We start from the raw sequence: 24,886 nt of genomic DNA on the forward strand, positions 1-24,886 counted from the left end.
CCCGACAAACAGTTATTTTGTTGACATTGCAGTTTGGAACTCGGTAGTAGGGTTGAATAGCAGGAACCCGGTTAACGAGATTTAGCTGGATTTGCCATCCAAAACCACTCTCCAAAACCACAAAACCACAAACAGCCCATCTCATTATGGAGTGCAGATTACAGTACATGTAGACCAACGTACCATCACATCATGGTAACTATTTGTCTTGTGACAGGTAGGCCTACATTTTCTGCAGTCTAGCCTATGCTACGGTAATATAAAGACCAAATGCGCATCTAATTTACCCATCTCCATCTGGCATGCATTTTTTAATTGCAGTTGCAAAGTTTTAGCGTATCACTCAAATAGCGTTGTTTTAAATCAGTGCACGCATGAGCACTCTCTCGCAGTCTCTCTCTCTACCACTGTCAGGTAATAAATTCAAGCACCAGTGCTCTGCTGGCCTTTCTTCTTTAAAGCTCTCCTTAGCAGTTGGAGTCCCATGCAGGAAAAACTAGACAAGAGTAGCTTGCTGGACATTCTTTTTGTTAGCATTTCTTATACCAATAGACTATTCGAAGAGGGACGCAAGCTCTTTTTTGTTGAATCTTAAATACAGCAGCCATTACAACTCACGGGTAGTTTGAAAGATGAGTGGGCTGTAGGAGTTATTTGTTCAGAACCATAACCATTCAATCTTCGTAAAGAGTAGTGAAAGCCTTCTGCATCTAATTCTAGTCCTATATTATTTAAGGATGTCATTAAAATTATGAAAATAAGATAGCATGATGCTGCCACCTCCGTGCTTCACAGTTGGGATGGTGTTCTTTGGCTTGCAAGCTTCCCCCTTTTTCCTCCAAACATAATGATGGCCATTATGGCCAAACAGTTCTATTTTTGTTTCATCAGACCAGAGGACCTCCTTGCTGACGGGCCTTCAGGTTATGTCGATATAGGACTAATTTTCCTGTGGATATAGATACTTTTGTACCTGTTTCCTCCAGCATCTTCACAAGGTCTTTTGCTGTTGTTCTGGGATTGATTTGCACTTTTCGCACCAAAGTACGTTCATCTCTAGGAGACAGAATGCGTCTCCTTCCTGAGCGGTATGACGTCTGCATGATCCCATGGTGTTTATACTTGCGTACTATTGTTTGTACAGATGAACGTGGTACCTTCAGGCATTTGGGAATTGCTCCCAAGGATGAACCAGAGCAAATGGAGGTCTACAATCTTTTTTTCTAAGGTCTTGGCTGATTTCTTTTGATTTTCCTCTGATGTCAAGCAAAGAGGCACTGAGTTTGAAGGTAGGCCTTGAAATACATCCACAAGTACACCTCCAATTGATTCAAATGATGTCAATTAGCCTATCAGAAGCTTCTAAAGTCATGACATCATTTTCTGGAATTTTCCAAGCTGTTTAAAATCAGTCAATTTAGTGTATGTAAACTTCTGACCCACTTTAATTGTGATACAATTATAAGTGAAATAATCTGTCTGTAAACAATTGCTGGAAAAATTACTTGTTACAAAAGTAGTATACAAAAGTATTATTATTTTTTGACATGCACAAAGTAGATGTCCTAACCGACTAGCCAAAACTATAGTTTGTTAACAAGAAATTTGTGGAGTGGTTGAAAAACAAGTTTTCATGACTCCAACATAAGTGTATGTAAACTTCCGACTTCAACTGTATTTATACGCTTTAGAATGGTTTTGAATGACACTTCTGGTTTTGGCAGGAAATCCCGGGTTACCCGGGAGACCAGTGATATATTCTCCGGATGGAACATTTATAAAATTAGTAAGATTAAACTACTCAGTAGTGAGTGTTGCAACCAGGGAAAGATTATTTTTACACGCTTTGCATTTCAGCACTCAGCGATCCCGTTCTATGAGCTTGTGTGGCCTACCACTTCAGGGCTGAGCCGTTGTTGCTTCTAGATGTTCCACTTCACAATAACAGTACTTAAAGTTGACTGGGGCAGCTCTAGCAGGGCAGGAATATGACAAACTGACCTGTTGGAAAGGTGGCATGCTGTGATGGTGCCCGGTTGAAAGTCACTGAGCTCTTCAGTATGGTCATTCTATTGCTAATGTCTGTCTATGGAGATTGCATGGCTGTGTGCTTGATTTTTATACACCTGTCAGCAACGGGTGTGGCTGAAAAAGCTGAATCCACACATTTTTGGCCATGTAGTGTATCTCTGTTCAAGCGATGAATACTCCACCATTCTCTGAGAAAGCTGTTATCAGCCAATAGCTCCAGCTCCTCCTAGAACTATGAGCAAAAAAGTGACGTTTTTTTTAACAGTACTACTTTACAAGGTTTTGCGGCGAATAGTAAGGTTAGCCAAATAGGAATGTGTCTGATTGCTTGGAAAATAATGTCCAGTAGCCTATATTTTAATGGTAGATAATGAGACATTACAGCATCTCAAGATACACCGATTTTGTTCTGTGCACTCAATTGTATCTCTCCCATGCTCCCTCTCACTCTTTGCTCACACCTCAAAGCTTCTGTGGTAGACAATTAAAATTGGGAAAGCCGATATTCAGATCTTATCTTGGCTTTGGGTTTAAGCAGACATGGGCATTTCTGTTATAAGGGGATCATATTCTGTGCAGTCGCACCGGCCAATTTCTGGCCAATTACCCTGGCTACTCACAGACACACACACAGACACACACACAGATAGACTGATGACACAGTTCTGATTGTTTGCTTAGTCTGGCAACAATGCCAACAAACATTCCGTCTCACTCTGGGATGTGACAATACCGTATGTCTGTTTACCCGGCAACTCCAGCCCAGATGTCGCTCCAGGTTGCTAACGGCCCCTGACCACTTTGGCGGGGGACAAAAGGATTTATTTTTAATTTAAGAGACTCTCAAATATGTGTTCGCCTCTTAAGCGTGAACGACTCTGGAATTACCTGAGATGTGTAACCAAGCTGTCCCTGTGTACCAGGGAGCATATGGTGGCCATATGTAGCTCGCTGGAAGGCATACAAACGGCAGGTTTTTCAGGTAGCAAAGGGTAATCCAATAGTGGTTTACGGCCATGCGAAACACATTGGCGAGAATCCTGGTTTAATAGGGATGTGCATCTCTCCTTTCATGAACTATTCGATGTGTATCTAGATACATGGGCTTCGACACGATACAGGAATTATATGTTTTAGCTAGAAATGATTCGGAACAAATTGATGCCGATTCGATACGATTCGATGCACACATTTTTGTTGTTGTTGCATGAACACAATCTTTTTCCATTTTAAAGTAATATCTGCTGCTGATGGGATCTCAGGAGCTGGGCCTCTGAGCTGGATCTGTCTGAGATGACATCTCTAAAATGAGTGGCCCTCTGTTAGTGTGTGTGTGAACTGAGCCATAGGGCAGACGTTGCATCAACTTCCACACTATCAGATTAGAAGTGGGGGCAATTTATAATTTTATTTGTTACATGATTCGTAAACAACAGGTGTAGACTAACAGTGAAATGCTTACTTACGGGTCCTTTTCCAACAATGCAGAGCTAAACAATACAAAAATAAAGAGTGACACGAGGAATAAATACACAGTAAATAACGAAAAACAATAACGAGTAAAAGTAACATGGCTATATACAGGGAGTACCAGTACCGAGTCGATGTCCAGGAGTATGAGATAATTAAAGTAGCTGTGTACATATATGTAGGGGTAAAGTGACTAGGCAACAAGATGGATAATAGACAGTAACAGCAGTGTATGTGGTGAGTGTGAATGTGTGTGTGAGTGGGTGTGTGTTAGGTCAGTATGCATAAGCATACTGACTTATGTGTGTGTGTGTGGGGGCATATTTAGTGTGTGTGTGTGTACAGTTGAAGTCTGAAGTTTTTTCATTTTCCTATGATGTCAAGCAAAGAGGCACTGAGTTTCAAGGTCGGCCTTGAAATACATCCACAAGTACACCTCCAATTGACTCAAATGATGTCAATTAGCCTATCAGAAGCTTCTAAAGCCAAAACATAATTTTCTGGAATTTTCCAAGCTGTTTAAAGTCACAGTCAACTTAGTGTATGTAAACTTCTGACCCACTGGAATTGTGATAGAGTGAATTATAAGTGAAATAATCTGTCTGTAAACAATTGTTGGAAAAATTACTTGTGTTATGCACAAAGGAGATGCCCTAACTGACTTGCCAAAACTATAGTTTGTTAACAAGAAATTTGTGGAGTGGTTGAAATACAAGTGTTAATGACTCCAACCTAAGTGTATGTAAACTTCCGACTTCAACTGTATGTGTGTGTTGGGATGTCAGTGTAAGTATGTGTGAGTGTGTAGGTAGAGTCCAGTGTGTGTGCAGAGTCTGTGCAACAGAGTTGGTGCAAAAAAGGGTCAATGCATATAGTACGGATAGCCATTTGATTAGCTATTTTCCAGTCTTGTTTAGTTGCCTTATAGCTTGGGGGGTAGAAGCTGTTCAGATTCCCGTTGGTTTCAGATTGGTACTGCTTGCTGTGCGGTAGCAGAGAGAACAGCCTTGTATGGGTGGCTTGAGTCTTGGACAATTTTTTGTTTGGGCCTTCCTCTGACACCGCCTGATGTGAAGGTCTTGTACTGGGCCGTACTCACCACTCTCTGTAGCGCCTTGCGGTCGGGTGTCTTGCAGTTGCCGTACCAAGTCCACCCACTTTTATCTGAAATCACCCTGATAAACTTGTCATTTTTGCAGATTACACATTTTGTGAGATAGTACTATAATAATATTTATCTTTACAAATTTGCATGGAATTTAGCCAATTAATATAATGCAGCTTTGGATTTTACCCTGACTCAAAAGCAGGGAATTTTACAGAGTTTCTCCCGCTCCGACCAATGAATGTGACCATTCACAGCTCCAAAGAATTATTGCTGTCCTTTATGAAATTACTCTGTTAATGTAAAAATGACCAAATACACTGACTGCTTAAAGCAAAACTACCAAAACTATTTCTTATGGTGAACCTGAACAATTTAAATAAAATCTGAATGATTGAACCCCCAATCAGCAGTTGGACATGAGTTGAGTCAACTCCGGTAGGCTACACAACTCCAGTAAAAAACAATTTTCTACTGCGCATTTGGTAACAATTAGTTGTGTTACAAGTAGTTCACTTACAAGCAAATTTCATTGCTTGTCACTTAACTAGTTAAACCTATGATTTGACATTGTGAAAGCCATTTTACAAACATCTGAATGTTGAAGGTGCCAGATGTATGAATAGCCTATTAGAACAGGGATAGGCCTACCTCCCGTTGGCGCGAGCAGCTGAGTCTCCTGTACTGTGCGCACAGTTGTTATCTGACAGTCAAACAAAGTTACATGCATAAAAGTTTGATTCAGTCACAGCAGATAAGAGTTATTAGTGAACCGCGATTCGTAATGTTTGAATCTTACTGATGCATGCTTAATTTGGATCGTTTGGGCTCCTGCTGACCAATGCATTTGTATCTTAAACATTTGAACCGGGAACCTTTGCGTATAGAGGAATTATTACATCCCTATGATTTACTTTTCTCTCTCTCTTTTTCTCTCTCCATTTCCTCTAGGTAAGTGATGTTTGGCTTTTCATCTCCTTCACCATAAATGTGCACCTCTACCCCACCACTTGAAGAACATACGCTGGAGATAAGGGTGCCTAGGTGATTCATCGGCGAGAAGGGAGCGGAGTGGTTAAAAATACTCCTTCTCTCACCTCACCAAGCCGCCGCCAGAGGAAATGAACCCTGCTTGCCTCGCACCCAAACAGGATGCCTAGAGGGGCAATGAGCTCGTATGAATCATTGTAATGTTACCTTTAACTCCAGAAACGCATGAAATATTTATTGGGGAGTCTAAAACCGAAGAACGGCCTGTGAGTGAAGGATAGGTTTAGGAGATTGAGGGGGGATGGAGGGTAATGAAGGTAATGAAAGAGAACAATGTACCCCTTTTAGGATGTGGAGCTGGAGAAGGATGAGGGATATCTGTGTTGAGTGGGAGTGTGGAGACACGAGGCTGCAGCTGTTCATGCGCATAGCTCACTGCTTTATTCATGCCTGATGCTCACTGATTTGGCCTTAGAGGTCATGGATGAGCCTTCGACACCTTAGATATCTGAGAAAATAAAAAAACATTTACAAACTGCATCACGTCTAGAATATCAACACATGGCTATTTGGTAGGCCTGTGTAACAATTGGCTTTAAGGTACCAAGTTTTCAGCGAGCATGAAGAATCCTGACCTTGAAAGAGGGCGAAAAACAATTAATTATCATCAGAATGTGTCTGATGCACAGTTTGGCTCCACCACGCGAGGAGCATCGCCTCACGTCTTTCCCGCTGATGCAGCCATAAAGTACTTTTATCACACACCTCCAGGAGGAACAGATTAATCCATTGAACAGTTTTTTAGCTAAGTCGGTGTTACTAAATCAGGGGGTGGGGGGGGGGTTCTATTTTTGGGGGCCCCTACATTACAAAGTCACTCTTCTTTTCAAAATAGGGAGAAACATGTTTATGTCACCAAGATCAATCACTTGGCAGAACATAGTTTTTGCCTTGACTTTTGAAGTGCTTGTTGGTTTTGTGGATGATAAATTCCTGAGTAACGCTCTTCCAGCCCTGGCTCCCATCTGATGCAACGGGGGTGCAATGCCAATTGTTTTCTCGCTCCTGAACTTTGTTTCTCTGAATGGTTGTAAAGCCGGCGCGTTTTGTCTGTGTTCACCGCATCTGTTGTCAGCCGTTTCTCTCAAATGGGGGTGGAAGGAGGACGGGTTTTCTAGTGGCGGCCTTTGGGAGGGGCGAGGGACGGCAAATTAGCCGAGGTCTGTGATGGTAAACGATGCCAGGAGGCTCCGGCTCTTCGTGATGGAAGGACATATGAATGAACCGGGAAGTGCAGATCAATTGTACTGCAGCCACCTCACCAGCGCCCATCCCATTCCCTCGGCCTCCCCTTTTGTCTACAACAGCCGCCCACATCGTGGGCTGTCGCCGAAGCGTGGGATTTTATTGTAAGGATCTTAGTTTGATCACTGTGTTGTTGCAGATAATGCCTAACTTGTATTGCATTTGAGGTTTAAAAAGGCATCATCTCCACTTAACAAAAAATGTATCAACCTCTACAAAAAGGTCTGTTAAGTATAAATCACATTTCCTGTTGCTGCAGGATTATTTTCCTGCTGTGAGAAACTGGTCAAATTAAGATCCTACATCTGTATAGCATTTTGGGAGAATGTCATTAAGGGGCGCCAGCCATAGAAAGTACATCATTCTGTACAGTTTTTGTGTGTTACTGGGCGGGAAAGTGAATGGTGCTTTGTGAGTAGTGTGCTGCTGTACAGATGACCTCTCTTACTCACATCTTCTCATTTGTTGGGTGAAACAGTGTAGTGGCTCAATGGGGTGTTGTGTTCCCTCTAATAGGGAGCCACTGCAGCCCCTACGGGCCCCGACCATTCACACATGATGGAGTGGCTCTGACATCTGCCATGGAAGTACAGATGGTAGTCTTGGGTGTGTATTCCCTATCGAGCGTGTTGAATTTCATTTTAAATTTGAGTTATAAGCCTACACTCTGTAGTATTGATGGATAAGTCTCTGCTTATTAGTTAGATATTAAATAAAGATATAACCAACGTTGCTCAGTCGGATAGCATATGAATCCGAGGCCTGGAAATCATTCAGATAAGCGAGTGATTGACAAAATACACAATTACAATAGAATGACTGTGGAAGCTCTGTATATTTCTTAAGAGGAATGGAATTAACAAGTCCTTAAGGGACTGGTGACCTTCCGCTGGTTCTACTGTGGAATAGGTTCGCAAAGACAGGGCTCCAGACTAACTTTTTCCCCTGGTAGCATTGGTGCCACTAAAATGTTTCGTTGGTGGCACCAGCCCATGAAAAATATTAATCTTATAAACTAATTCATAGTGCTACTGAAATAGTATGATGAAATAAACAAGTTTTCATCTTACATGTCCAGGGAGCTGTAATGCCCAATTCAAGATACACTATATATACACAAAATTATGTGGACACCACTTCAAATGAATGGGTTTGGCTATTTCAGCCACACCTGTTGCTGGCAGGTGTATAACATTACAGTCATGCAATCTCCATAGACATACATTGGCAATAGAATGGCCTTACTGAAGAGCTCAGTGACTTTCAACCGGGCACCATCATAAAATGCCACATTTCCAACAAGTCAGTTTGTCATATTTCTGCCCTGCTAGACCTGCCCCGGTCAACTGTAAGTGCTGTTATTGTGAAGTGGAAACGTCTAGGAGCAACAACGGCTGAGCTGCGAAGTGGTAGGCCACACAAGCTCACAGAACGGGATTGCTGAAGCGCATAGCATGTAAATTCGTCTGTCCTTGGTTACAACACTCACTACTGAGTTCCCAACTGCCTCTGGAAGCAACGTCAGCACAAGAACTCTTCGCCGGGAGCTTCGTGAAATGGGTTTCCATAGCCGAGCAGCCACACACAAGCCTAAGATCACTATGCACAATGCCAAGCGTTGGCTAGAGTGGTGTAAAGCCATTGAACTCTGGAGCAGTGGAAATGCGTTCTTTGGAGTGATAAATCGGACTTCACCATCTGGCAGTTGGACTGACGAATCTGGGTTTGGCGGATTCCAGGAGAACACTACCCGCCTGGGTGCATAGTGCCAACTGTAAAGTTGGTTGGGAGAGGAATTATGGTCTGGGGCAGTTTTTCATGGTTCGTACTAGGCCCCTTAGTTCCAGTGACGGGAAATCTTAACAAATCTTAGCATACAATGACATTCTAGATGATTCTGTTCTTCCAACTTTGTGGTAACAGTTTGGGGAAGGTCCTTTCCTGTTTCAGCTTAACAATTTTTTTATTTTTTTATTTGACCTTTATTTAACTAGGCAAGTCAGTTATGAGCAAATTCTTATTTTCAATGACGGCCTAGGAACAGTGGGTTAACTGCTTTGTACCTGGGCAGAACGACATATTTTTTACCTTAACCACTAGGCCGGCCACCTGTCGCCCCAATGCCCCCGTGCACAAAGCGAGGTCCATACAGAAACGGTTTGCCGAGATCAGTGTGGAAGAACTTAACTGGCCTGCACAGAGCTCTAACCTTAACCCCATCAAACACCTTTGTGATGAATTGGAACGCTGAATGTGAGCCAGGCCTAATCGCCCAACATCAGTGCCCGACCTCACTAATGCTCGTGGCTGAATGGAAGCAAGTCCCAGCAGTAATGTTCCAACATCTCGTGGAAACCCTTCGCAGAAGATTGGAGGCTGTTACAGCAGCAAAGGGGGACCAACTCCATATTAATGCACATGATTTTGGAATGAGATGTTCGATGAGCAGTTGTCCACATACTTTTGTTCATATAGTGTATTTAGATGTGAAACCTAAACCAGTGAGTGTAATGATTTTGTGTTGACAATTAGGCTGTTGTTGCTAGGGTTGGGCGATATTACTATATAATCGTAAATCAACGATCTTTGAGAGACATCGTTGATGGAAACCACATCATGATGTGACAGACAACAGTTTTGATATATTTGTAATTTTTACAGATGATAGTATAACCTATTTGAACATGACTGCCACCGCCAGAGTCGCGCAGCGCTCAACAGTGAAGCTCACAGCCAGGCGACACGCCAAATCTCCCTGTACACCAAGTCAGAACCATAGGATAGATAAAGCGGGCATATAAGCAGACAATGAAAGCTTTTAAAATATTAGATGATGACATTTCTCTAAAACAGACTATAGGCTACATGTGCACCACCAAATCAGAACAGTAGACTAAGTTATGAGGGGTAAATAGACCAAATTATTAGGGTGAGGTTCAGGTCGGGTCGCCAATGACTCTGGTTGTCAAATGGTGCTAAAACACTTAATATTAATACCTACAGAAAGCTGAGGATCTCCTTTCTTCAACTATCACAAATGGAGTTGCTTTCAACACTGTTTTCATTCTTATTTTTTCCCGCAATTGCATTTTGAAATATTGCGTAATCCGAATGCATTTTTTTCCTCTCTACTCGGGAGCGCACAGGGGGGGGCCGAGGGAGTGTGGCTTGCTCATCACAGATACTCTACCCATATCCTTCCCAGCATTGAAACAGCCACAGACACTTTGATTGCAGGAATCAGGATAGGTCTAATGTACTTTACTGTTTTAGCTGCCCCAAAAACACCCAAAAAGCAAACAGCTAACTTTTAATTTAAGAGACTCTCAAATATGTGTTCGCCTCTTAAGCGTGAACGACTCTGGAATTACCTGAGATGTGTAACCAAGCTGTCCCTGTGTACCAGGGAGCATATGGTGGCCATATGTAGCTCGCTGGAAGGCATACAAACGGCAGGTTTTTCAGGTAGCAAAGGGTAATCCAATAGTGGTTTACGGCCATGCGAAACACATTGGCGAGAATCCTGGTTTAATAGGGATGTGCATCTCTCCTTTCATGAACTATTCGATGTGTATCTAGATACATGGGCTTCGACACGATACAGGAATTATATGTTTTAGCTAGAAATGATTCGGAACAAATTGATGCCGATTCGATACGATTCGATGCACACATTTTTGTTGTTGTTGCATGAACACAATCTTTTTCCATTTTAAAGTAATATCTGCTGCTGATGGGATCTCAGGAGCTGGGCCTCTGAGCTGGATCTGTCTGAGATGACATCTCTAAAATGAGTGGCCCTCTGTTAGTGTGTGTGTGAACTGAGCCATAGGGCAGACGTTGCATCAACTTCCACACTATCAGATTAGAAGTGGGGGCAATTTATAATTTTATTTGTTACATGATTCGTAAACAACAGGTGTAGACTAACAGTGAAATGCTTACTTACGGGTCCTTTTCCAACAATGCAGAGCTAAACAATACAAAAATAAAGAGTGACACGAGGAATAAATACACAGTAAATAACGAAAAACAATAACGAGTAAAAGTAACATGGCTATATACAGGGAGTACCAGTACCGAGTCGATGTCCAGGAGTATGAGATAATTAAAGTAGCTGTGTACATATATGTAGGGGTAAAGTGACTAGGCAACAAGATGGATAATAGACAGTAACAGCAGTGTATGTGGTGAGTGTGAATGTGTGTGTGAGTGGGTGTGTGTTAGGTCAGTATGCATAAGCATACTGACTTATGTGTGTGTGTGTGGGGGCATATTTAGTGTGTGTGTGTGTACAGTTGAAGTCTGAAGTTTTTTCATTTTCCTATGATGTCAAGCAAAGAGGCACTGAGTTTCAAGGTCGGCCTTGAAATACATCCACAAGTACACCTCCAATTGACTCAAATGATGTCAATTAGCCTATCAGAAGCTTCTAAAGCCAAAACATAATTTTCTGGAATTTTCCAAGCTGTTTAAAGTCACAGTCAACTTAGTGTATGTAAACTTCTGACCCACTGGAATTGTGATAGAGTGAATTATAAGTGAAATAATCTGTCTGTAAACAATTGTTGGAAAAATTACTTGTGTTATGCACAAAGGAGATGCCCTAACTGACTTGCCAAAACTATAGTTTGTTAACAAGAAATTTGTGGAGTGGTTGAAATACAAGTGTTAATGACTCCAACCTAAGTGTATGTAAACTTCCGACTTCAACTGTATGTGTGTGTTGGGATGTCAGTGTAAGTATGTGTGAGTGTGTAGGTAGAGTCCAGTGTGTGTGCAGAGTCTGTGCAACAGAGTTGGTGCAAAAAAGGGTCAATGCATATAGTACGGATAGCCATTTGATTAGCTATTTTCCAGTCTTGTTTAGTTGCCTTATAGCTTGGGGGGTAGAAGCTGTTCAGATTCCCGTTGGTTTCAGATTGGTACTGCTTGCTGTGCGGTAGCAGAGAGAACAGCCTTGTATGGGTGGCTTGAGTCTTGGACAATTTTTTGTTTGGGCCTTCCTCTGACACCGCCTGATGTGAAGGTCTTGTACTGGGCCGTACTCACCACTCTCTGTAGCGCCTTGCGGTCGGGTGTCTTGCAGTTGCCGTACCAAGTCCACCCACTTTTATCTGAAATCACCCTGATAAACTTGTCATTTTTGCAGATTACACATTTTGTGAGATAGTACTATAATAATATTTATCTTTACAAATTTGCATGGAATTTAGCCAATTAATATAATGCAGCTTTGGATTTTACCCTGACTCAAAAGCAGGGAATTTTACAGAGTTTCTCCCGCTCCGACCAATGAATGTGACCATTCACAGCTCCAAAGAATTATTGCTGTCCTTTATGAAATTACTCTGTTAATGTAAAAATGACCAAATACACTGACTGCTTAAAGCAAAACTACCAAAACTATTTCTTATGGTGAACCTGAACAATTTAAATAAAATCTGAATGATTGAACCCCCAATCAGCAGTTGGACATGAGTTGAGTCAACTCCGGTAGGCTACACAACTCCAGTAAAAAACAATTTTCTACTGCGCATTTGGTAACAATTAGTTGTGTTACAAGTAGTTCACTTACAAGCAAATTTCATTGCTTGTCACTTAACTAGTTAAACCTATGATTTGACATTGTGAAAGCCATTTTACAAACATCTGAATGTTGAAGGTGCCAGATGTATGAATAGCCTATTAGAACAGGGATAGGCCTACCTCCCGTTGGCGCGAGCAGCTGAGTCTCCTGTACTGTGCGCACAGTTGTTATCTGACAGTCAAACAAAGTTACATGCATAAAAGTTTGATTCAGTCACAGCAGATAAGAGTTATTAGTGAACCGCGATTCGTAATGTTTGAATCTTACTGATGCATGCTTAATTTGGATCGTTTGGGCTCCTGCTGACCAATGCATTTGTATCTTAAACATTTGAACCGGGAACCTTTGCGTATAGAGGAATTATTACATCCCTATGATTTACTTTTCTCTCTCTCTTTTTCTCTCTCCATTTCCTCTAGGTAAGTGATGTTTGGCTTTTCATCTCCTTCACCATAAATGTGCACCTCTACCCCACCACTTGAAGAACATACGCTGGAGATAAGGGTGCCTAGGTGATTCATCGGCGAGAAGGGAGCGGAGTGGTTAAAAATACTCCTTCTCTCACCTCACCAAGCCGCCGCCAGAGGAAATGAACCCTGCTTGCCTCGCACCCAAACAGGATGCCTAGAGGGGCAATGAGCTCGTATGAATCATTGTAATGTTACCTTTAACTCCAGAAACGCATGAAATATTTATTGGGGAGTCTAAAACCGAAGAACGGCCTGTGAGTGAAGGATAGGTTTAGGAGATTGAGGGGGGATGGAGGGTAATGAAGGTAATGAAAGAGAACAATGTACCCCTTTTAGGATGTGGAGCTGGAGAAGGATGAGGGATATCTGTGTTGAGTGGGAGTGTGGAGACACGAGGCTGCAGCTGTTCATGCGCATAGCTCACTGCTTTATTCATGCCTGATGCTCACTGATTTGGCCTTAGAGGTCATGGATGAGCCTTCGACACCTTAGATATCTGAGAAAATAAAAAAACATTTACAAACTGCATCACGTCTAGAATATCAACACATGGCTATTTGGTAGGCCTGTGTAACAATTGGCTTTAAGGTACCAAGTTTTCAGCGAGCATGAAGAATCCTGACCTTGAAAGAGGGCGAAAAACAATTAATTATCATCAGAATGTGTCTGATGCACAGTTTGGCTCCACCACGCGAGGAGCATCGCCTCACGTCTTTCCCGCTGATGCAGCCATAAAGTACTTTTATCACACACCTCCAGGAGGAACAGATTAATCCATTGAACAGTTTTTTAGCTAAGTCGGTGTTACTAAATCAGGGGGTGGGGGGGGGGTTCTATTTTTGGGGGCCCCTACATTACAAAGTCACTCTTCTTTTCAAAATAGGGAGAAACATGTTTATGTCACCAAGATCAATCACTTGGCAGAACATAGTTTTTGCCTTGACTTTTGAAGTGCTTGTTGGTTTTGTGGATGATAAATTCCTGAGTAACGCTCTTCCAGCCCTGGCTCCCATCTGATGCAACGGGGGTGCAATGCCAATTGTTTTCTCGCTCCTGAACTTTGTTTCTCTGAATGGTTGTAAAGCCGGCGCGTTTTGTCTGTGTTCACCGCATCTGTTGTCAGCCGTTTCTCTCAAATGGGGGTGGAAGGAGGACGGGTTTTCTAGTGGCGGCCTTTGGGAGGGGCGAGGGACGGCAAATTAGCCGAGGTCTGTGATGGTAAACGATGCCAGGAGGCTCCGGCTCTTCGTGATGGAAGGACATATGAATGAACCGGGAAGTGCAGATCAATTGTACTGCAGCCACCTCACCAGCGCCCATCCCATTCCCTCGGCCTCCCCTTTTGTCTACAACAGCCGCCCACATCGTGGGCTGTCGCCGAAGCGTGGGATTTTATTGTAAGGATCTTAGTTTGATCACTGTGTTGTTGCAGATAATGCCTAACTTGTATTGCATTTGAGGTTTAAAAAGGCATCATCTCCACTTAACAAAAAATGTATCAACCTCTACAAAAAGGTCTGTTAAGTATAAATCACATTTCCTGTTGCTGCAGGATTATTTTCCTGCTGTGAGAAACTGGTCAAATTAAGATCCTACATCTGTATAGCATTTTGGGAGAATGTCATTAAGGGGCGCCAGCCATAGAAAGTACATCATTCTGTACAGTTTTTGTGTGTTACTGGGCGGGAAAGTGAATGGTGCTTTGTGAGTAGTGTGCTGCTGTACAGATGACCTCTCTTACTCACATCTTCTCATTTGTTGGGTGAAACAGTGTAGTGGCTCAATGGGGTGTTGTGTTCCCTCTAATAGGGAGCCACTGCAGCCCCTACGGGCCCCGACCATTCACACATGATGGAGTGGCTCTGACATCTGCCATGGAAGTACAGATGGTAGTCTTGGGTGTGTATTCCCTATCGAGCGTGTTGAATTTCATTTTAAATTTGAGTTATAAGCCTACACTCTGTAGTATTGATGGATAAGTCTCTGCTTATTAGTTAGATATTAAATAAAGATATAACCAACGTTGCTCAGTCGGATAGCATATGAATCCGAGGCCTGGAAATCATTCAGATAAGCGAGTGATTGACAAAATACACAATTACAATAGAATGACTGTGGAAGCTCTGTATATTTCTTAAGAGGAATGGAATTAACAAGTCCTTAAGGGACTGGTGACCTTCCGCTGGTTCTACTGTGGAATAGGTTCGCAAAGACAGGGCTCCAGACTAACTTTTTCCCCTGGTAGCATTGGTGCCACTAAAATGTTTCGTTGGTGGCACCAGCCCATGAAAAATATTAATCTTATAAACTAATTCATAGTGCTACTGAAATAGTATGATGAAATAAACAAGTTTTCATCTTACATGTCCAGGGAGCTGTAATGCCCAATTCAAGATACACTATATATACACAAAATTATGTGGACACCACTTCAAATGAATGGGTTTGGCTATTTCAGCCACACCTGTTGCTGGCAGGTGTATAACATTACAGTCATGCAATCTCCATAGACATACATTGGCAATAGAATGGCCTTACTGAAGAGCTCAGTGACTTTCAACCGGGCACCATCATAAAATGCCACATTTCCAACAAGTCAGTTTGTCATATTTCTGCCCTGCTAGACCTGCCCCGGTCAACTGTAAGTGCTGTTATTGTGAAGTGGAAACGTCTAGGAGCAACAACGGCTGAGCTGCGAAGTGGTAGGCCACACAAGCTCACAGAACGGGATTGCTGAAGCGCATAGCATGTAAATTCGTCTGTCCTTGGTTACAACACTCACTACTGAGTTCCCAACTGCCTCTGGAAGCAACGTCAGCACAAGAACTCTTCGCCGGGAGCTTCGTGAAATGGGTTTCCATAGCCGAGCAGCCACACACAAGCCTAAGATCACTATGCACAATGCCAAGCGTTGGCTAGAGTGGTGTAAAGCCATTGAACTCTGGAGCAGTGGAAATGCGTTCTTTGGAGTGATAAATCGGACTTCACCATCTGGCAGTTGGACTGACGAATCTGGGTTTGGCGGATTCCAGGAGAACACTACCCGCCTGGGTGCATAGTGCCAACTGTAAAGTTGGTTGGGAGAGGAATTATGGTCTGGGGCAGTTTTTCATGGTTCGTACTAGGCCCCTTAGTTCCAGTGACGGGAAATCTTAACAAATCTTAGCATACAATGACATTCTAGATGATTCTGTTCTTCCAACTTTGTGGTAACAGTTTGGGGAAGGTCCTTTCCTGTTTCAGCTTAACAATTTTTTTATTTTTTTATTTGACCTTTATTTAACTAGGCAAGTCAGTTATGAGCAAATTCTTATTTTCAATGACGGCCTAGGAACAGTGGGTTAACTGCTTTGTACCTGGGCAGAACGACATATTTTTTACCTTAACCACTAGGCCGGCCACCTGTCGCCCCAATGCCCCCGTGCACAAAGCGAGGTCCATACAGAAACGGTTTGCCGAGATCAGTGTGGAAGAACTTAACTGGCCTGCACAGAGCTCTAACCTTAACCCCATCAAACACCTTTGTGATGAATTGGAACGCTGAATGTGAGCCAGGCCTAATCGCCCAACATCAGTGCCCGACCTCACTAATGCTCGTGGCTGAATGGAAGCAAGTCCCAGCAGTAATGTTCCAACATCTCGTGGAAACCCTTCGCAGAAGATTGGAGGCTGTTACAGCAGCAAAGGGGGACCAACTCCATATTAATGCACATGATTTTGGAATGAGATGTTCGATGAGCAGTTGTCCACATACTTTTGTTCATATAGTGTATTTAGATGTGAAACCTAAACCAGTGAGTGTAATGATTTTGTGTTGACAATTAGGCTGTTGTTGCTAGGGTTGGGCGATATTACTATATAATCGTAAATCAACGATCTTTGAGAGACATCGTTGATGGAAACCACATCATGATGTGACAGACAACAGTTTTGATATATTTGTAATTTTTACAGATGATAGTATAACCTATTTGAACATGACTGCCACCGCCAGAGTCGCGCAGCGCTCAACAGTGAAGCTCACAGCCAGGCGACACGCCAAATCTCCCTGTACACCAAGTCAGAACCATAGGATAGATAAAGCGGGCATATAAGCAGACAATGAAAGCTTTTAAAATATTAGATGATGACATTTCTCTAAAACAGACTATAGGCTACATGTGCACCACCAAATCAGAACAGTAGACTAAGTTATGAGGGGTAAATAGACCAAATTATTAGGGTGAGGTTCAGGTCGGGTCGCCAATGACTCTGGTTGTCAAATGGTGCTAAAACACTTAATATTAATACCTACAGAAAGCTGAGGATCTCCTTTCTTCAACTATCACAAATGGAGTTGCTTTCAACACTGTTTTCATTCTTATTTTTTCCCGCAATTGCATTTTGAAATATTGCGTAATCCGAATGCATTTTTTTCCTCTCTACTCGGGAGCGCACAGGGGGGGGCCGAGGGAGTGTGGCTTGCTCATCACAGATACTCTACCCATATCCTTCCCAGCATTGAAACAGCCACAGACACTTTGATTGCAGGAATCAGGATAGGTCTAATGTACTTTACTGTTTTAGCTGCCCCAAAAACACCCAAAAAGCAAACAGCTAGAATTTGCAGCTCGCATCAATCACCAATTAAAATGAAATCCCACAGCCAAGTCAAAGGGTTGCAAAATGCGAACAAATGGTTGCACTCTGGAGCCCTCAAAGACAATGGCTGCTGCACACACTCTAAAGTGGCTTCAGACAATACAACAATACAGTTAGTGATACCTCTTCAGATTATTTTCTGCTTTGTTTATGTTCTAAAGACAATATGGTGTTACCACAAATATAACCTATCTTGTCTCGATACACTCTTGAAAGAGCATTGACAAATTATCACAATATAGTGATCAAAGAATGCAAAAATCCCCACCACTACTTTTTGTCCTTTTATCAAGCTAGTTTTTCTTAGAGAAATTGCTCATTCCGACTCCAATATCATCATGCCATGGTCTGCATTACCCTGCATGCCCAATTTGTGCGCTAAAGCATCGTTGGTTAGTGATAAAACATTTTTCCTTTCATAAATAATTGACTCAGGCGTCAATTGGCGAGGTCATGATCCACATAAATTGCTGTGCAAATTGGAAAAGTGGAAAGTAATAGCAGTTGTAGGAACTGTAGGTTTGCCATATAGGCTATACAGTACAATGTATAAAGAGTTGGTGAACTTCACTTTGGCACCCACTGACCGAGAAACTTTTTGCCTTTCACTGCTCCAAGAGAAACCGTTTGAGCTATTTATAAAGTATTTAAATACGGCATTACCCAGAACATTCATTATCATTACTCGGAGTAAACGTTTATTTTGTACCGCAGATGGGTGACAACGTCAAGGTAATTTTATGGGAATAATTGCTTTGAAAATAGCATCTATTTCTCAGGCTCCTCTTGACAGGTACTGTACCATTTCACAGGTTTTAGTCTGTGTAGATGTGTCAGGCCTGTGAACACGGTGTACCGTCCCTTTGTGTCTTCCTGCCTGCCTGGCCTCACGGCCCTGAGCCTTGTGTGACAGTGGGGACAGAATGGCGATGGGCGGGAGGGCCGTCTGCACTCCTCCCTGTGGAAGGCTCAGCCACCTGGCCGCTCGCGGGGGAGGGGGCACGGAGGGCGTGTGCAGAGGAAGCGGGTCAGCAGGAAAATAGTCTCTCCTACTCTCCTCCATCTCTTTGTCCTGTGTTCTCTCCCACCCTCTTGGCTCAACTCTCCCTCTCTTTATCTCGCACACTGTCCTTTGTCTCTGCATCTCTCTCCCTCTTCCCCTGTCTTTCACTCTGTCTTACTCTCTTTATTGTACTCGCTTTTCATATCGGCCTTTCTCTCTCCCCCCTCCCATCCTCAGAGACCTGGGTATAGCCATGCCAATGCGGAGCCCAGTGCTCCTGGCAGTGGGCATTAACCACGGTTCAACTGGGTGAACATCTGAGAAAGACAATAATGCGCTTCAGACCAGGCCAGGGGAGCGCCAGCCAGCCAATATTGGTCTACACACAAACACACACACACACACACACACACACACACACACACACACACACACTCTTTTCGGCATTTACTGGAGCTTTGTGTGTGTGTGATGTGGAGGCATCCCGTCATTAACACACATTTCAACAGCGAGCAGGCCTCTGGAGAGCTGCATTGCTTTACATCTTAACATGCATAACATATCCTCTTATGAACACACTCTTTTTTTCTCTCTCTTTCTCAAAAATGCATTTTTTGTTTTTGCCCCTTAATTATTTTCAAGCTCTTCTAGAGGGGTCGACACATGGCACAGAGGTCAAACTGTGAGGCCAGGTGAAAATAAACTCACCATATTGCACTCGCCCCTGCCTCCTCCCTCTGCTGCCTTTCTCCTCAGGTCTTCAGGGCCGGTAATGGAGATTTGGGGCAGCCCCGCTGCTCAAGCCACCTGTGACATTATCCCCCGGCTCCTCAGTCAAGGTGTGCCGTGGCATCTTTCCCTCAGCGGCTCTCTGCAAAGATAAATTACACTTATTTTCACAGCTTAAAGGATCCAAGGCTATGAGGCAATTGGAAGAGGTTTGGCATAAGACGTCAAACCTGAAAACGCAGACCCCAGGACGCGGCTCAGGTGTAGGATATCAAAGGCTACCTTTGAAGGTTGCCTGTAGTTCCTTTGCTAGTCGACCTCAGATCCGGTGGAGGGTTTGTTTTTCTTTATGGTTTATCCTCTCCCCCATGTTCACTACTTTGGTCTGTGCTGTGGTTAAAATAGTTAGAATGCGTCTGGGAAAGTACTAAACGTCCTGGCAATCTGGTTCTACTTTTCTACTTACGGCCCTGCGGTGCGTTTAAAAACATCAAAAGCTGGCCCTAATCATTTATAGAAATGTGGCTACCTATTGCAAAAGGGACTACGGAAATTATTGCACAATTTTTGACAGGAAATCAAAAATGATTCACTAAGCCATTCTCCATTTCGTATTCTCCCAGCTTGAGGCTAGAATCAGTTTCTTCTCTTACGCTAGAAAATGTGCAGGTGTGTGAGGTGACTGTTCCTGGGACCTATTGGCTTACTTTGTTACGTCATAAGGTGACCGCTGTAAAATATTTACTGATGTTAAAGTGGCAGCATGTCAAAGCTTACCTTTGTTAAACATTTCCGACATTTCCTCATGTAGGACTGACTACATTGGAACCTCAAATAGGCCATCACCTAGTGTTCTTCATGTGGCTATCAGAGACAGGGTAGACGGCACAACCATATGGGTGTCTTGAGTGATTTTATAGCAACTTGCCTGGTGCACTTAAGGGGCTCTCATCATTAACATATGCCACATCCCTGGAAGAATACTTAAATGTCATGTCTGTCATATCTAGCTAGACATGTTTCAACGTTCTGTAATGATCTGGATTGTTCATAAATAATATCTGCTTTATGAGCCTCATCAAAATGGACTGCTTAAAAGGAGGTCTCATAATGCTTACATAGAGAATGCCATGATTTTCTAATTAGGCTGCAATGTACAACACACTGTTCATACTGTTAACTGACAGTCCTTGTCAATTCCTCCAGTGTTGTGCAGTAGAGGTTTTAGGAGTCTGCAACATTTTGTACTGGTTAGTAGTCTCCACTGTTGTGGTTGTATTTTAGACTAATTAGCCGCAGTCACAGAACAAGGCTGCAACTGGAGACTACTTACCTAATGAGATGAAATGCGTGATTACATCATCCATCATGCTACGCTCAGCCACTTTCGCTCACGTCCTCTAACCTCCGGCTCATTCTTAAATGGTTGTATAAATAACCTATCTTTCTTATTTTTCCACCACAGTGTCATGTGTAACTAATCCCATAATGCACAGAATGGTTCCTTTCTCAATAACGCCCTTCAGCCTTTGGCGCGGTGTCATGGACATTTCTGACCTCACAGTTTCTGAACTGTTTTCTTCTCCCGGTCTCCATTTATTTCCTAGAAACCCTCTTCTGTCTTTGTCACCCAGTGTGGGAGTTACTCCCCTCTAATAGATAGGCCGGACACTTTACCATCCCCAGAAGAGCATTTGTCTCGCAGCATTCACATTTATAGGACGCAGTTGGCAAAGGTGGTAAACTACTCAATACATTTCGTACACCCTTGGTGGCAATATTGACGGGGTCTGAAATGAGGGGTCTAGGATAAATGTCACAGTAGACCTAACTGTCAAAACAGACTCAATCTCATTCTCATTCTCAACTCATATAGGGCCAAACAGTTTATCTTTGTTCCTTATTGACTGACAAACGACAATTCCCCACAGTCTTAGTTTTAATTCCACATTGTATTGCTGAGGCAAATTTAGGCAAACTCAGAACTCATTTATTTTCTTATTGCATATTGGTTTTGACCATGAATAGGATTTCAATCTATAGTTAAGTTCCTACTGACAGGCTATGTACAGACTTAAGGTCATGAATGGAAACATAATTTATCACCTTTGGTGGCATTTATGGTGTTAGCAAACTTAATGTTTTCCTCCTTTCACTTGTTTGTTTTCTATGTTGTTGAATTCTATAAAAAAATGTCCACAGAAATCTCCAAAAGCCCAGGGCTCCCCTTAGTCTCTCCTGTGGGACAGCTAAGATGGGCCACAGCATTTCATTCGCTCGGTTCTTTAAAACCCTGGGTTTCTACATTGGCCAATGTTTGTTATTAGTCAGTCTATTGACTAATACATTTGATAGGAGGACTCTTGCCAAGCTTCTTTGTTGGCAGCCTGAGCCCCTTTCTGGTGGGACTAACTACAGTTTTCATAATGGGCGGCTGGTTTAAATCCCCGAGCCAAGTAGATGAAAAAATCTGCCGTTGTGCCCTTGAGCAAGGCACTTAACCCTAATTGCTCGTGTAAGTCTGCTAAATTACTGAAATAATGGCATTGAACTGTCCCCCAGAGGCTCTCTCACCGCCACGCTCTCATAGTTTACCCAAGTGAAAGAGGAGAGGGTATCAGATGCTGAATGAGATTGCTCGAGAAAAAACAGTGCCACCACAGTTTTGATATTAACACTGACTACATCACAGTTTGTGCTATAAAAAAAGGATAAGTTGAAGCTGGTTTGTGTGACATTTTTTCTTCACACTGTCATTTCAGGCTCAGTGCTGTGGTATTTGACTTTTTAATGACAGTCTCCTGCTCCCACTGACACATCTTCCAATTAATTTTTCATCTCTCACTGTAGTCACTGACAACTTTGATTGCCATAATTTTTTCTTTTTTTTTCTTTCTTGACATTACACTCCCTCCTTCGGAATCGTTTTACATCCCTTCTGAAACATAACAAGAGGTGTCAATCATGTCTGATTCAATGGTCCTGACAGTGCATTTGAAAAAAAACAAGAGTTCTACAATACGTTCATCTGTTTCTTGAGGGCGAACTGGTAGCATAGACTCCTTTTCAGAGGCAGGGGGACCTGCTGGACGTAAGATGAGGACTGACCTGTGGCTTTTCTTGTCGCTATTGGCAACCAAACGTCTGGTTGTATTGGCAGTGCCTTTAGCATTAGCCTGTCTACGCCAGGTGGAATATGACTGAGGTAAAAGCGAGCCTGTGGTAGCAACTAAGGCCTCACTCTGTCGTGCACTTAATAGAGTGCTGTCAAACACTAGGGCCATTACAAATGGATACTGGGGCTGTAAATTTCAGCCCCTGGATGACAGCCTGCCTTGCGTCGACAAGGTGCCGGACCTTCTGTTGGAAGACCCATTAGCATTGAAAACGGAGATGGGAGAGGGAACTCAGTCACCAAATAAATGTTTTTTTCAATTGGGCACAAGAGACATTTGACTTCCATTGTCTGATTGGCCTATCAGAGCTGCCATGTGTTTGTGCCTTTGACTGAGCTTCTTTTGGTGGCAGTGCACGCCACTATTCGCTCACAGAATCTATTTGAAAAGAGAGCTTGTGTTATTTTTATTTAACTAGGCAAGTCAGTTAAGAACAAATTCTTATTTTCAATGACAGCCTAGGAAAAGTGGGTTAACTGCCTGTTCAGGGGCAGAACGACAGATTTGTACCTTGTCAGCTCGAGGGTTTGAAACACAAACAACAGTATATTACTTTACTGGTGCTTTCTGTCATACCTTTTCATTAACAATCAGAAAACGATAAGAACAGAACAACAATAACATTTGGGAAAATCAGACTTTCTAAGTTTTATGGGATAGGTTAGGTAGTTTAGACAGCACACTACAGCTGACTACCACTTCCACACTCCATTACCCCAGGGGGCAGCAGCAACCTTGTCCAGGTGCTGAGCCTGGTTGTTAATCACATCAGGTGCTGCCAATTAAGGTGATCGTCAGTCAGTGTCCCAACTTGCAAACCGTAAGGCTGCTGGTTGGTTAGGTGGCAATTAAAACCTTTTGCTTGATTTCAAATCTTTAGTTTAGGTATGCCTTTTTGTATATTGGTTTTCAGTCACCATCTGAAAATGTATTTAATTACATTTTTTATTGAACCTTTATTTAACTAGGCAAGTCAGTTAAGAACAAATTCTTATTTACAATGACGGCCTATCGAAAGGCAAAAGGCCTGCGGGGCCGGGATTTAAAAAAATAAGTATAAATATAGGACAAAACACACATCGATGAGAGACAACACAACACTACATAAAGAGAGACCTAAGACAACAACATAGCAAGGCAGCAACACATGACAACACAACATTGTAGCTACACAACATGGTAGCAGCACAAAACAGGGTACAAACATTATTGGGCACAGACAACAGCACGAAGGGCATTAAGGTAGAGCCAACAATGCATCACGCAAAGCAGCCACAATTGTCAGTAAGAATGTCCATGATTGAGTCTTTGAATGAAGAGATTGAGATAAAACTGTCCAGTTTGAGTGTTTGTTGCAGCTCGTTCCAGTCACTAGCTGCAGCGAACTGAAAAGACCCAGGGATGTGTGTGCTTTCGGGACCTTTAACAGAATGTGACTGGCAGAACAGGTGTTGTATTTGTAGGATGAGGGCTGCAGTAGATATCTCAGATAGGGGGGAGTGAGACCTAAGAGGGTTTCATAAATAAGCATCAACCAGTGGGTCTTGCGACGGGTATACAGAGATTACCAGTTTACAGAGGAGTATAGAGTGCAGTGATGTGTTCTATAAGGAGCATTGGTGGCAAATCTGATGGCCAAATGGTTAAGTGATGTCTCCGTAATCTAACATGGGTAGGATGGTCATCTGAACATAATAATCTGCTTGGACTCGCCGACCGAAAGGGGTTAAGACAGAACTCGCCCTGGACCTAATGTAAGGTTGCTGTCTCCCTGGACCTAATGTAAGGTTGCTGTCTCCCTGGACCTAATGTAAGGTTGCTGTCTCCCTGGGCACATGTGCATCCAACATGGTCCTCAAACACTGATTTCTTACATAAATGCACACATCAAATCAGGTTATAGACCAGTTAGCTAGGCCTAAAACCCCCAGATTTAGCGAGTGCAACAATATTAGAATGCTAGTGAATCAGTTTTGTATCAGAAGAAACACCTATTTGAAGAGTTCTGAGAGAGCGAATTCAAAAGAGGAGGCCAGAGTTGCACCGACAACGACAGCAAAAAGCGTGAGAGAGGGAGGGGTGTGTTTCCTCAGACGCCTGGCCTGTTTTATTATTGATAGGATTATGAGTCAATAACTAGGGGCTATGCCCATTAGTGCCAGCGCCTTGCCTCTGGAGACAGCTGTACACTGCACAGCGGGCAGACTGATTGACTTGGAAACACAATCGACTCCTAGCTGCAGCTAAGGCCAGTTAATGTCTGCCTTTATTAATTAGCATGGCTGAATTTCGGCTGACGGTTGCAGTTGTCATATTACAACGAGGTAACAGGATCAAAAGTGAAAAAAGCACAAGTGAACCTGTGGTTTAGTTACT

The 24,886-nt window shown here is 42.8% G+C and overlaps 1 protein-coding gene across 5 annotated transcripts in view; it reads left to right on the forward strand.

Moving 5' to 3' along the window:
- LOC139423208 (cell adhesion molecule 1-like) overlaps positions 1 to 24,886 on the forward strand; it is a 434,909-nt gene that overhangs the window by 108,005 nt on the left and 302,018 nt on the right. The gene's annotated exons all lie outside the window — the stretch shown is intronic.

Source organism: Oncorhynchus clarkii, chromosome 12, assembly GCF_045791955.1.
Source record: "Oncorhynchus clarkii lewisi isolate Uvic-CL-2024 chromosome 12, UVic_Ocla_1.0, whole genome shotgun sequence".
NCBI lineage: Eukaryota > Metazoa > Chordata > Actinopteri > Salmoniformes > Salmonidae > Oncorhynchus > Oncorhynchus clarkii.